Source organism: Solanum pennellii, chromosome 9 (genome assembly GCF_001406875.1).
Source record: "Solanum pennellii chromosome 9, SPENNV200".
NCBI lineage: Eukaryota > Viridiplantae > Streptophyta > Magnoliopsida > Solanales > Solanaceae > Solanum > Solanum pennellii.
Genome location: NC_028645.1, coordinates 63,677,641 through 63,688,862, shown reverse-complemented (window position 1 = coordinate 63,688,862; position 11,222 = coordinate 63,677,641).

The window sequence follows — 11,222 nt, the reverse complement described above, 5'->3', positions numbered from 1 at the left end:
TCCATACAAACATCTAATTTTAGGTGCAGGCACAAGTGGGCGGTAGAGCTATAGGTTCGTTGTTGTAGCTATCCGGACGTCAACATTCATCCGGAGTTTGGTAGGTCCTCACGCTTTCGGGAATGCTACTGCTTTACATTCTAGCGTAGTTTTAGAGTTGAGCTAGTAGAGCATGTCCCACTAGCGTTTCTTTCCTATTTTGGTTCAAACTTTGTATGGTGCTATTTTGGCCGTTATACAATTAATACTTAATGAATTATTTCTTTCAGTTGCTTATCTCTTAAATGTTAAATGGATGATGATGAACGATTATGAAATATTAAGAATGTTTAGCAAGTATGTTTAAAGAATCAAAAATTTCAAATTTTCCGCTAAAATTAACCTATGTAAAGTAAGAATGACGTAAGTAGGCTTATTTGCGACCTCTGAGAGGTCAACGACGCCGGTTCGTCTAGAGTCTAGATTCCGGTCGTGATTAATATAATTACTTACATGTGTACAAACAGAAAGGATACATGTGGCAACATATTTCACAAAAAGGTGATATGTGCTAAGATATGTCACAGAAAGGATATATGTGGCTAACATATGTCACTGACTGAATTAATAAAATTTAACAAAAAAATAAACGCCTTTAATATAATCGTCCCTTAAGTTTTCCTCTCTCCTCTCTCATATAAAAGTAATTTTAATTTTTTTGCTGATAATATTAATCATCGTTTATCTGCATGTGTACCAACCATAAGGGGTAATGTGGCAACATATATCACAGAAAAGAGATATGTGGTAAAATATGTCACAGAATTGAAATATGTGGCAACATTATACTAAATATACAACATATGTCCTCCAACAGAAAGTATTTATGTGGCAAAATATTTCACAGTTTGAATTTTTATAATTAAAAAGAATTAAAATGGCTTTAGTTTCCATTTTCATTTTCTCTCCTCTCTCCTCTCTCTCTCCTCTCTCTCCTCTCTCTCTCTCTCTCTCTCTTTCTCTCCTCTCTTCTATAAAAGTCGTTTCATATTCCAAATTTTATTTATTTTTACTAATTTTAGTTTTCTTTTCTATTGTTTCTCTTCCATTATTCCTTCCTTCACAGATCATTGTTCTTGCGGTATTTTCTAAAACATTAGTGGTATAATCTGTTGCTATCATCTCTTACAACAAGACGTTAATGTCCTCATTATTTCTAGTTCATCGTTGATATATCTTCTCAGGTAATGTTTCATTAGGGTTTGAAATGCATGTGCTACTTATTTGCCCTGTTTTGAGTGGTTTTATCACTTTTTTGATTGGTTATGTTGTTATTTTTTGAAATATTTTTTGATTTAAAAAAACTTCATTTTAGTACGTTGTGATTTGTTTAAGGAGGATTTTGTGGTTTGTTTGTTTGTTTGTAACTCATGTGTGGCATTTAAATATTATATTTTTATGATTGCAGATACAAATATAATGGCTCCTGTCAAAAGAAAAGTTGATACATCTGACACAAAAAAGATCCAGAAGAAGGCTGGTCTAAAATTGATAGGAAGAAAAATGAGAATACCACTCTTTTAGAAGATCTTGCAACTAAAGCAGTTTTTTCTTCTCAATTTTCTCAAAAAGTATACGAAGAAAGAGAAGTAGTGGAGGAAAAACAAAAAGAAAATTGAGGAAGAACAAGGGAAAGCTATAGAAGTATTTAATAGAGAAGTAGTTGAGCCACAAGAAGAAAAAATAAATGAAGTTGAGGAAAAAAAGGGGAAAATATAGAAGTATTTAATAGAGAAGTAGTTGAGGCAGAAGAAGAAAAAATAAATGAAGTTGAAGAAGAACAAGAACTTCATGAAGTTTTCAATGCTACTGGTGATGATGGAATTAAAATCATCAATGCAGACACTTTTTATGTGTATCTGCAGCATAATGCTAATGGTGATAGCATTATTAGGTCTGTCCTTGGAAAACCTTTCATCAAATTCAGGGATATCCTTAAGAGAAATCATTTGGAAGATTTTTTCATAAATAGTTATTTTGGTCATTTTCTTGATTTACCCATCGATACAACTCCACGTTTTCAAATAACCATTGTGTATGAACTTTTGAAAAGAAGGTTCAGTTTTGACAATCCCAAAAAGAAGGATGAGATTGTAATTAATTATTGTGGCATGTCAGTTTTCTTTGGCAAAAGAGAGTTTTCCATAGTTACAGGGTTAAAATGTCATCCTCCTCTTGAGCCCGTCCCTGAATACATTGTTAAAAAAGAACCACGAAGAAGAAAGAAAGAAGTAGCAGAAGGAGGACAACAATCACTGCCAACTGAGGAGTAGGATTTGATGTCCCTTGTTGGCAAAAGATTAAAAAATTCTGACTTAATAAATTTGTTGGAACACGAGGATACACCAAGGAAGCACAAGGAGTCATTGTGCTTACTTTGGTTTACACATAATATACTTTTGCCGAAAAATCTCTACAACAACATACAATTAAAATGGGTGAATTTCCGTCAGGATATTGAGGCTTTAAACAACTACCCTTGGGGTCATGATAGTTTTGAATTAACTCCCAAATATTTGTAGGAACCTTTAAGAGAAAAGACCAGTAACTTGTTTGGCTTTCCATGGGCTTTCATGGTAAAACTAAATTTTCTTAATATTTTTATATTATATTAAGTAATTCAACATTTGATTAGTGACATGTTTTCCTTTTTTACAGGCTTGGGCATTTGAATCCATTCCTTATTTGACCCATCAAGTAATTGCAGAAGAACAGAGATCATCTCCAAGGATATTGAGATGGTTGAGATCAAGAACAGAAATTACCAAAGATGGACATATTCAAGATCCTTTTGACCCTCCTCTTGATGCAGTTTGTTATTATTAGTATATTACACTCTTATGTTGTTACATATGACTCTTATGCTGTTACATATGACTCTTATGTTGCTACATATGATTCATCTATGGCAAGATATGACACAAATATTGCTACAGATAATTCATTGGTGCCAACATATGACACAAATATTGCTACAGATGATTCATCTGTGGTGACATGTGACGCATATGTGGCAATATTTAACCCATCTGTAGCAACAAATGATATTTCTGTGGCAACTTATGACCCAAATATTCTTATAGATAACTCATTTTTATAATTTTAGGTTGTGCATCCATGGATTATCCCAACAGAAGAAGAATTGCAAATGCCATCTCTAATTACTCTAGGGTTGGTTGAAACCATTTTGATCCTGTTGTGGATAAAGTTAACATGGAGTTGGTTGGAGCAACAACCATCAAAAGAGACAGAGTTGTTAATGCAGTTCTTAATGAATTAGTTGTTTTTGATGATGTTGATGGTGTTGGTGCTGGTGCTGGTATTGGTGTTGGTGCTGGTGTAGGTGTTGGTGCTGGACAAGACTAAGGGGCTACCTCTTGTAGAAGATATTGTGATTTTTTCTGTGAGAAGTGCAAGAAACATGATGAAGATTCTATCATGTATCTTCAAACATTGAGTCAAGCTGTCAATGAATTTAAAAACAAGAGGGGGGTCAAGGGCATTCTATCAAAGAATTTTCGGCATCCATATACTCCACAGGCCAAGTGGAGGAAAGAATCATTTGTTAAGGCAATACAAACTTTGAAGAAGAATATGTTTAGATAATTGCCAAAGGTCGTAATAGAGGAAGTGAAGGAGTACAAAAAGTTGAATATTATAAGCGTGCAACTGTAGCAGAAAGAGCCAAAGTGTTGAGTCTGACGAGTGCAAAGGATATTCGAATAGAATACGGCATACATGTTTTTACAGGACAAGATTTCAGGAACATGACAAGCATAAAAGTTTGGTGGAAAGACTGGGTAATCCTTCAATTTATAATGCGCGTTTCTTTTATCTTTTCAATGACTACTCTTCTTTACTCTTTAATATTATTTTTTTTCCAGTATATTGATGAAATCCTTAACCTCATGCGTCAGAGGCATGAGACATAATCGGATTACTATGATCCCAGAGATAGAATCCTGGATCTCAACTTCTATACCAACTTCTATAAAAAAATATAATGAATTGAGCGATGAGGCAACAACTATTGGTGGCAGAAACATTAAACAGTTAGATATGAGTTTGTATGGGATGAAGATATGATTGACTATGTCAGGGGCATTAGGCCATATCATGGAGGCATGAATTGGATGGATGCAAAAAGAATTTTGACAGCCATGAACATGGACAATACCCATTTTGTGACTCTCGAGATTCTCTTACACGAAGATCGCATGAATGTTTATGACTGTCAGTTGATGTTTACGGAACATGCCAAGTTTTTGACATAAATACAACCTGTCTTCCTGTTGTTGCCTGAATTGTTGAAGCGGAGTGGAATAATGGAACATTTGCCAGAAAAGTTTCTCAATGAACCATGGGAATATACAGGTCGAATGGAGCCCATGGTAAAAAATGAATCTGGAGCGGCATGCGGGTCATATTTCGTTTCATTCATTGAGCATTTAGTTAGAAGGACAGAGATTCAACCTCCCAAAACACTGTTGTGTGACAATCTAGTTGAACGAATGCAATATGTTTGGGCTCATGGGATAATATCTCAGATCTTAAATCTTGAAAGACAATGTATTTGTAATTAAAGACAATGTTTTATTTTATCAATTATGTTATTTTATTTTATCTTATATTTATAGCAAATACATACATAGTATGTGATGTGGTTAGTTTTTATATGTAACAACAGTTGAGGCATCTGTAGCAACATGTCCCTCAAATGGTCACACATTTACCTCAAATGGTCATCTGTAGCAACATTTTATGGTCATCAGTAGCAACATCTTATGGTCATCAGTACCAACATTTTATGGTCATCAGTAGCAACATTTGAGGTATCTATTTCTACATATCCCTCAAATGGCAAACATTCGCCTCAAATGGTCATCTGTAGCAACATTTGAGGCATTTGTAGCAACATTTGAGGCATCTGTAGCAACATATGTCTCATATGTAGCATCATACGCCTCAAAAGGTCATTTGTAGCAACATTTGAGGCATCTGTAGAAATATTTGAGGCATATGTAGCAACATGTCCCTTAAATGGTCACACATTCGCCTTAAATGGTCATCTTTAGAAACATTTTATGGTCATCAGTAGCAACATTTGAGGCATTTGTTGCTACATATCCCTCAAATGGATGGTCATTTGTAGCAGCATTTGAGGCATCTGTTGCTACATATGCCTATGTGTGTCAACCTATCACACATCTGTAGCAACATATGACACATATATGGAAACATATTACTCAAATGGTCTAACATTGGCCTCAAACAAATATACATTTCATCAAGAATGCAAAACTACGTTTATTTATTTTCACAACTATTATAATTTTAATGGTTGTACACAACTGCGTAAGAATTTTCTATCCTCTAAAATATTCTTCTTAGTAATGCTTAATAATACAACAAGAAAAAAAAACAGCAAGATTAGCTTCTACATGCTACAAAATTTGGTCTTCTTCTTCTCCTTCATCATCCTCCATTCGGTACTTTTTTTAATATGACTTTCATCAACAGTTTCCAACTCCTTAATTTAGTTCGCCAATCTGAGAATAACGAACTTGGATTGTATATCAACGTCTTCACGATTCCTCCATCTAAAGAAGTTGCATGCATTCTCCTGAAATACACAGTTTCAAAAGAATGCATTCTCCTAAAGAAGTTGCATGCATTCGGTACTTTTTTTAATATGACTTTCATCAACAGTTTCCAACTGCTTAATTTAGTTCGCCAATATGAGAATAACGAACTTGGATCGTATATCAACGTCTTCACGATTCCTCCATCTAAAGAAGTTGCATGTATTCTCCTAAAATACATACCACAAAGAAAGAAATTTCAATTAAAAAAAATAAAGAGATCTGAGATCTGAAGTCTCCAAGACTGTAGAAATGAACATACACAATGGACAAGACCAAAATCTTCGACCTGGATTGTCCTTTGACCATGAAATTCGCATTGAAAGTAAGTCTCCATGTTTGCAATAGATTTTCACACCCAACATGGTATCATTTTCATCATTACAAATTCGATTTAGTATTACATTTGACATCATATCAAAAGTAAGAAAACAAACAAACTCATTCATTAGATCTATATTTCAAAGAACCCCGTTCTTCCCAAGACCAAAAAGACAATCAAATTAGTTGTGTCTTAAAAAAAATAGAAAAGACTGATGAAAATGAAAAAATATCATTACATTGGAGATTCTGCAAAGCGAGAAAGGTCGTCGTATCGGAGAGAGAGAGAGAAGAGGAGAGAGGAAGAAAGCGGCAAAATTGTAGCGGCAAGGATGAAAAAATTGAAAATCCTATCATTGGGCCAGTTTTAAGAAGTACTTACACGTTTATAGTAAGATGTTGCCACAGATGAAGTATCTGTTGCAATTTTGCCAACATAATATGCATATGTTGTCACAAATGAAACATCTAGAAAGGACTAATCGACGAATTGATCGATTTAGGAATAGAAAATTGAAATTTTGGATCAAATTTTAGTGATTTATACCATAACTAAGCAATAAAAATAAGGTATAACATTTGGAACAACGACTTACTAGGGTGTTATATAACTATCATATGGATTTACTTGGTCATTGTATGACGAACTAGTGGGATGATAGTCTTTCTAAATATAATTGATAGAATCGAATGAAGGTTGTTGCATTGGACCATAAATTGATATTTGGGCATGTTGTAGGACTATATATTAGTGTTACATATCGAATTGGGTTACCATTTAATTGAATTAACCCCCCAAAGACACATTTGATATAAGATGTTACCATACATGCAGTGTCTGTTGTAATTTTGCCAACATAATATGCATAAGCTGTCACAGATGAAACATCTAGGAGGGACTAATCGACGAATTGATCGATTTAGAAATGGAAAAATGAAAATTTGGACCAAATTTTAGTAATTTATACTATAACTAAGCAATAAAATAAGGTATAACATTTGGAAAAATGATTTACTAGGGTGTTATATAACTATCATATGGATTTACTTGGTTATTGTATGACGAGCTAGTGGGATGATAGTCTTTTTAAATATAATTGATAGAATCAAATGAAGGTTTTTGCATTGGACCATAAATTGATACTTAGGCATGTTGTACGACTATATGTTAGTGTATCGAATTGGGCTACCATTCGCAAAAGACGCATTTTATGATATAAGATGTTGCCACAGATGCAATTTCTGTTGCAATTTTGCCAACATAAAACTAACTACTTCATCTAATACATGATCACAATGACATAAGTCACAAAGATATCGGTCATAAAAGAATCGACAAGTAGTGCAACAAATTGGCCTTTGTCCAATCTTTTGAGATTTCGATGGGAACATTCTATGTAAACTATGTCGAAAATAGTCTCGACATCGTCTGAGCGATGGTATACTCATGTTGCCAATGAAACTTGTGTCTTCTCTAATTGATTCACCACCTTTGAAGATTAAAATTATGGCATGCACATATCCTGCACAAAGGGGGCCACCATCTGCTGCTCACTTAAGCATTCCCAATCCATTCGAATCGCTACGCTTGAAAAAAATATACTAAAGAAGAAATAACACATTTAAAATGCAAAATACATTGATAAAAATGTGAATACATACGAAGAACATTAAAATTATCAGGCCTTTTCTGTATAAGGCTTCTACATTCCCCGATTCGCTACACTTTTCCATGAAAGAAGTGCATCTCTGATAAAATGAAGACGACCATATAAACACTGGAATGCTGCACAAATTTACCTTCCGATACACAGAAGCTTCATTAGCGACTTCATTTAGGAGACTGAAACTGGAAAAATCAAATCGAATGATCAGAAAATCAAATTAAAGAACGAAAATTCTTGAAAACCTACATACATACCTTAATTGAACACTCAATAAATCTTTGAGGGAGTATAAAGCAACCCTTTCAAAGATAACAATTACTAGTTCCTTCGAAAGGGATTCAATATAGTTTTTTTTCCTCAATGTCATATTTGAAGATTTCATATTCTTCCTTCCCATCTTGGAGATAATTATATAAAAAGACCTAAGTTCTGTTCTTCTTATATATATAATATATAATTCTAATGTTATGAATATGAAGAGTCACTTCTGAAGACGATGAGTCACTTCTGAAGATGTAATGCTGCCACAGATATAATTCGAAAATAACTACAAAATAAGTATATATGTTGCCACATAATTTGAAAATAAGTACAAAAGACAAAAACACAACATTTTTCCTATATGTCATATGTTGCCACATATTTAATTTGAAAATACGTACAAAAGACAAAAAGACAACATTTCCACTATATGGCATATGTTTCCACAGATTAAATTAATCCCACACAGTCGTATGAGAAAGAAATTTAACTAGATAATCAAGTTCTAAATCACAACTACACAATTCACAACGAATATCATCTTCATCGTCGCTTCCCTTGGCCCAACCATTCCTGCGGGCGATTTGATTGGGTTGATGCACAGTGCAACAAATGGGTCTTTCTCCAAATATATTAGCTTCTTCCATCCATATTTGATTTAAAATGTATCGCAAATGGTGTCGACATCTTCTCACTATTACTGGCACATTCTTTTTCAAGTTGGCAATGCACATCAAACCTTCTCTAATGGATTTACCGACTTCAAAGATTGAAATTACAGCAAGCACATACGTTGCATCACAGTGATCACCTTCTGCTGCTTTTTTAACCATTTCCAATGCAGTTGGATCATTACGATTGAAGAATCGAACTATAAAAGAAAGAACGCATTAAGAAAACAAAATACATTGATGAAAACGTGAAAAAAATGAAAAACGTTAAAATTACCACTCCTTTTCTGTATAAGGCTTCTAAGTTCTCCAATGCTATGCAAATATTCATGAAAGAGATAACTTGTTGATTCATCGTCCATATTGGTTTAGGGAGAATGTTGACCAATGTTACCTTCTGATATACAGAACGTTCATTAGCAACTTCATTGAGGAAGCTGGAACTTAATTTAACACTCATTAAATCTTGTAGGGAGTAGGAAGCAACATTTTCATCTATGAGAATTACTAGTTCAATAGGGAGGGATTCAATGAAGTTTTTACTACTTGAAATCATTTTTGAGATAACTTTTGACTTATCCCTCCCTTGTGTTGTATTCTTATAAAATGTCAAGAAATTTGAAAAGTTACAACGAAATTTTAGAAGTTGCAAGAGATGACTTTTCAACAAAGGATAAAAATAGAAGAGTTGTAATTAGAAAACTTGTCCCCTGTTTCGAGATGACAGTATGACACTAATTAGGACAGATTCGTAATCATTATTTAAAAGTATATTGGAACAGATTCCCAATTAGATTTTAAATGTGTAATTAACATATGTTTCCACATACGAAATATGTTGTAATATGAAGAGTCATATAATTGGAATAAGTTGTAAGATCTAACACATAAGTGGTATATGTTGTCACACATGCAATGTTCTGACATATAATTGGAATAAGTTGCCACACATGTAATATGTTGTGTTAACTTGCAACACATTATTGTCACGTGTTGCAAAATATGAAATATTTGTTGCAAGTAGCAACACATAATTAAATGAATCACACAATATATACAAATAACATCACATAAGTCGATTATAAATAAGATAAGAAGATAGGGATCATCCTCAAATAAGAAAGAACATTCATTAAAATTCAACAACATTTCTTATGGACATTTCGATTTGGGCACATAGTTTTTTTGTGGTCAAAGTCCCTACAAACGGAACACTTATTTTTTCTTGTTGGAAATGATTCACCAACTCCACGTCGTCTCTTATATCTCCTTCTTTCGAATTTACTTGGATCAACATATAGAGGAGGTATTTCTCTCTATATGATATCCAAAGGGACAATCCAAGAATCTTCAGGTGGCACCGGGTGAATTTCCTGACAATTGTCATTATATATTTTTCCACTGAATAATATGGAGAAGAGTACACGTAAATCTGATTTCCAAAATCTGCACCATGTTGGGATCGAAGCGCTGTCATGGTATGTGGACAAGGTACTTTGTCCAAGTCTAAAATTCTACAAGCACAAGTTCTTCTTTGTAGATCCACAGCAGCAACATTTCCATGACCAGTGACACTAAACTTGTAATTAGCGATTTGATGAACCAACAACTTGTTTCCCGCGTTGACATACTCTGATATGTCTTTTCAATTGAGAAAACAAATCGATTTGCAAAGTGCACCAGTTTCATACACCTCTGGTGAAATAATGATGCAAATCTCCTGTTTATTTCATCAAATAGTGCGACAATGGGAAATTCTCTTTCAACATCAAACATTGCATTCACAGGCTCTGCGATGTTTGACGTCATAATGCTATATATACACAACAAAAGATAAAAATCAAACAAAGCACATAAAGTAAAAATAAACTCAAATGAGATGGTACCTATTTCCCGAGCAAAATGTCCTATTCCATGTGTGAAATTCAATACGTTCAAGAGCTTCAACCGCCTTTGGTACCAAATCTCTTATTCGATTGAAATGGTCATTGAACTCACATATATCATACGCCTTTGTTGCCTTATAAAAATGGGACACTACCTTCAAATTGTGAAAGTTTGAACATTTTCCCTAAAGTGTCTCATGCAACAACCATAATGAGATGCAGGGCAGATTCTCGTAGCCATCTTTCGAATACTTGGATGCCTATTAGAGATAACGCACAACTCATCAGTATAATCTAAAAAGCTTCTCATATTTTGAAAAAAATATTAATATGAGGCATCACATTCCTTGTCCACGACACAGAAAGCCACTGAAAATATATGATTCTCGGCATCTTGTGCCACCGCCGATACCAGAACTCCTCCATACTTGCTCCTCAAAAATGTGCCATCAACGGCTATTACTTTTCTCATTTCTTGAAAACTAATTATCCAAGCAGCGTATGATACAAAGTAGAACCTCTCATTTTCATCGAGAGACAATGTCGTCTTGCTTCCTGATTCGCAACTTCAAGCATATAACGATACGCATTAAACACTGCATATCCGTGCTCAAGTGTTCCCCTAACATTAGACTTAGCATGCTCCATGCCCTTATAAATCTTCCAATAGCTCACCTTACAACCCGATTCTGTGTGGATTTGATTCGACATGTCTCTTGTAGATGGGCCTTTACC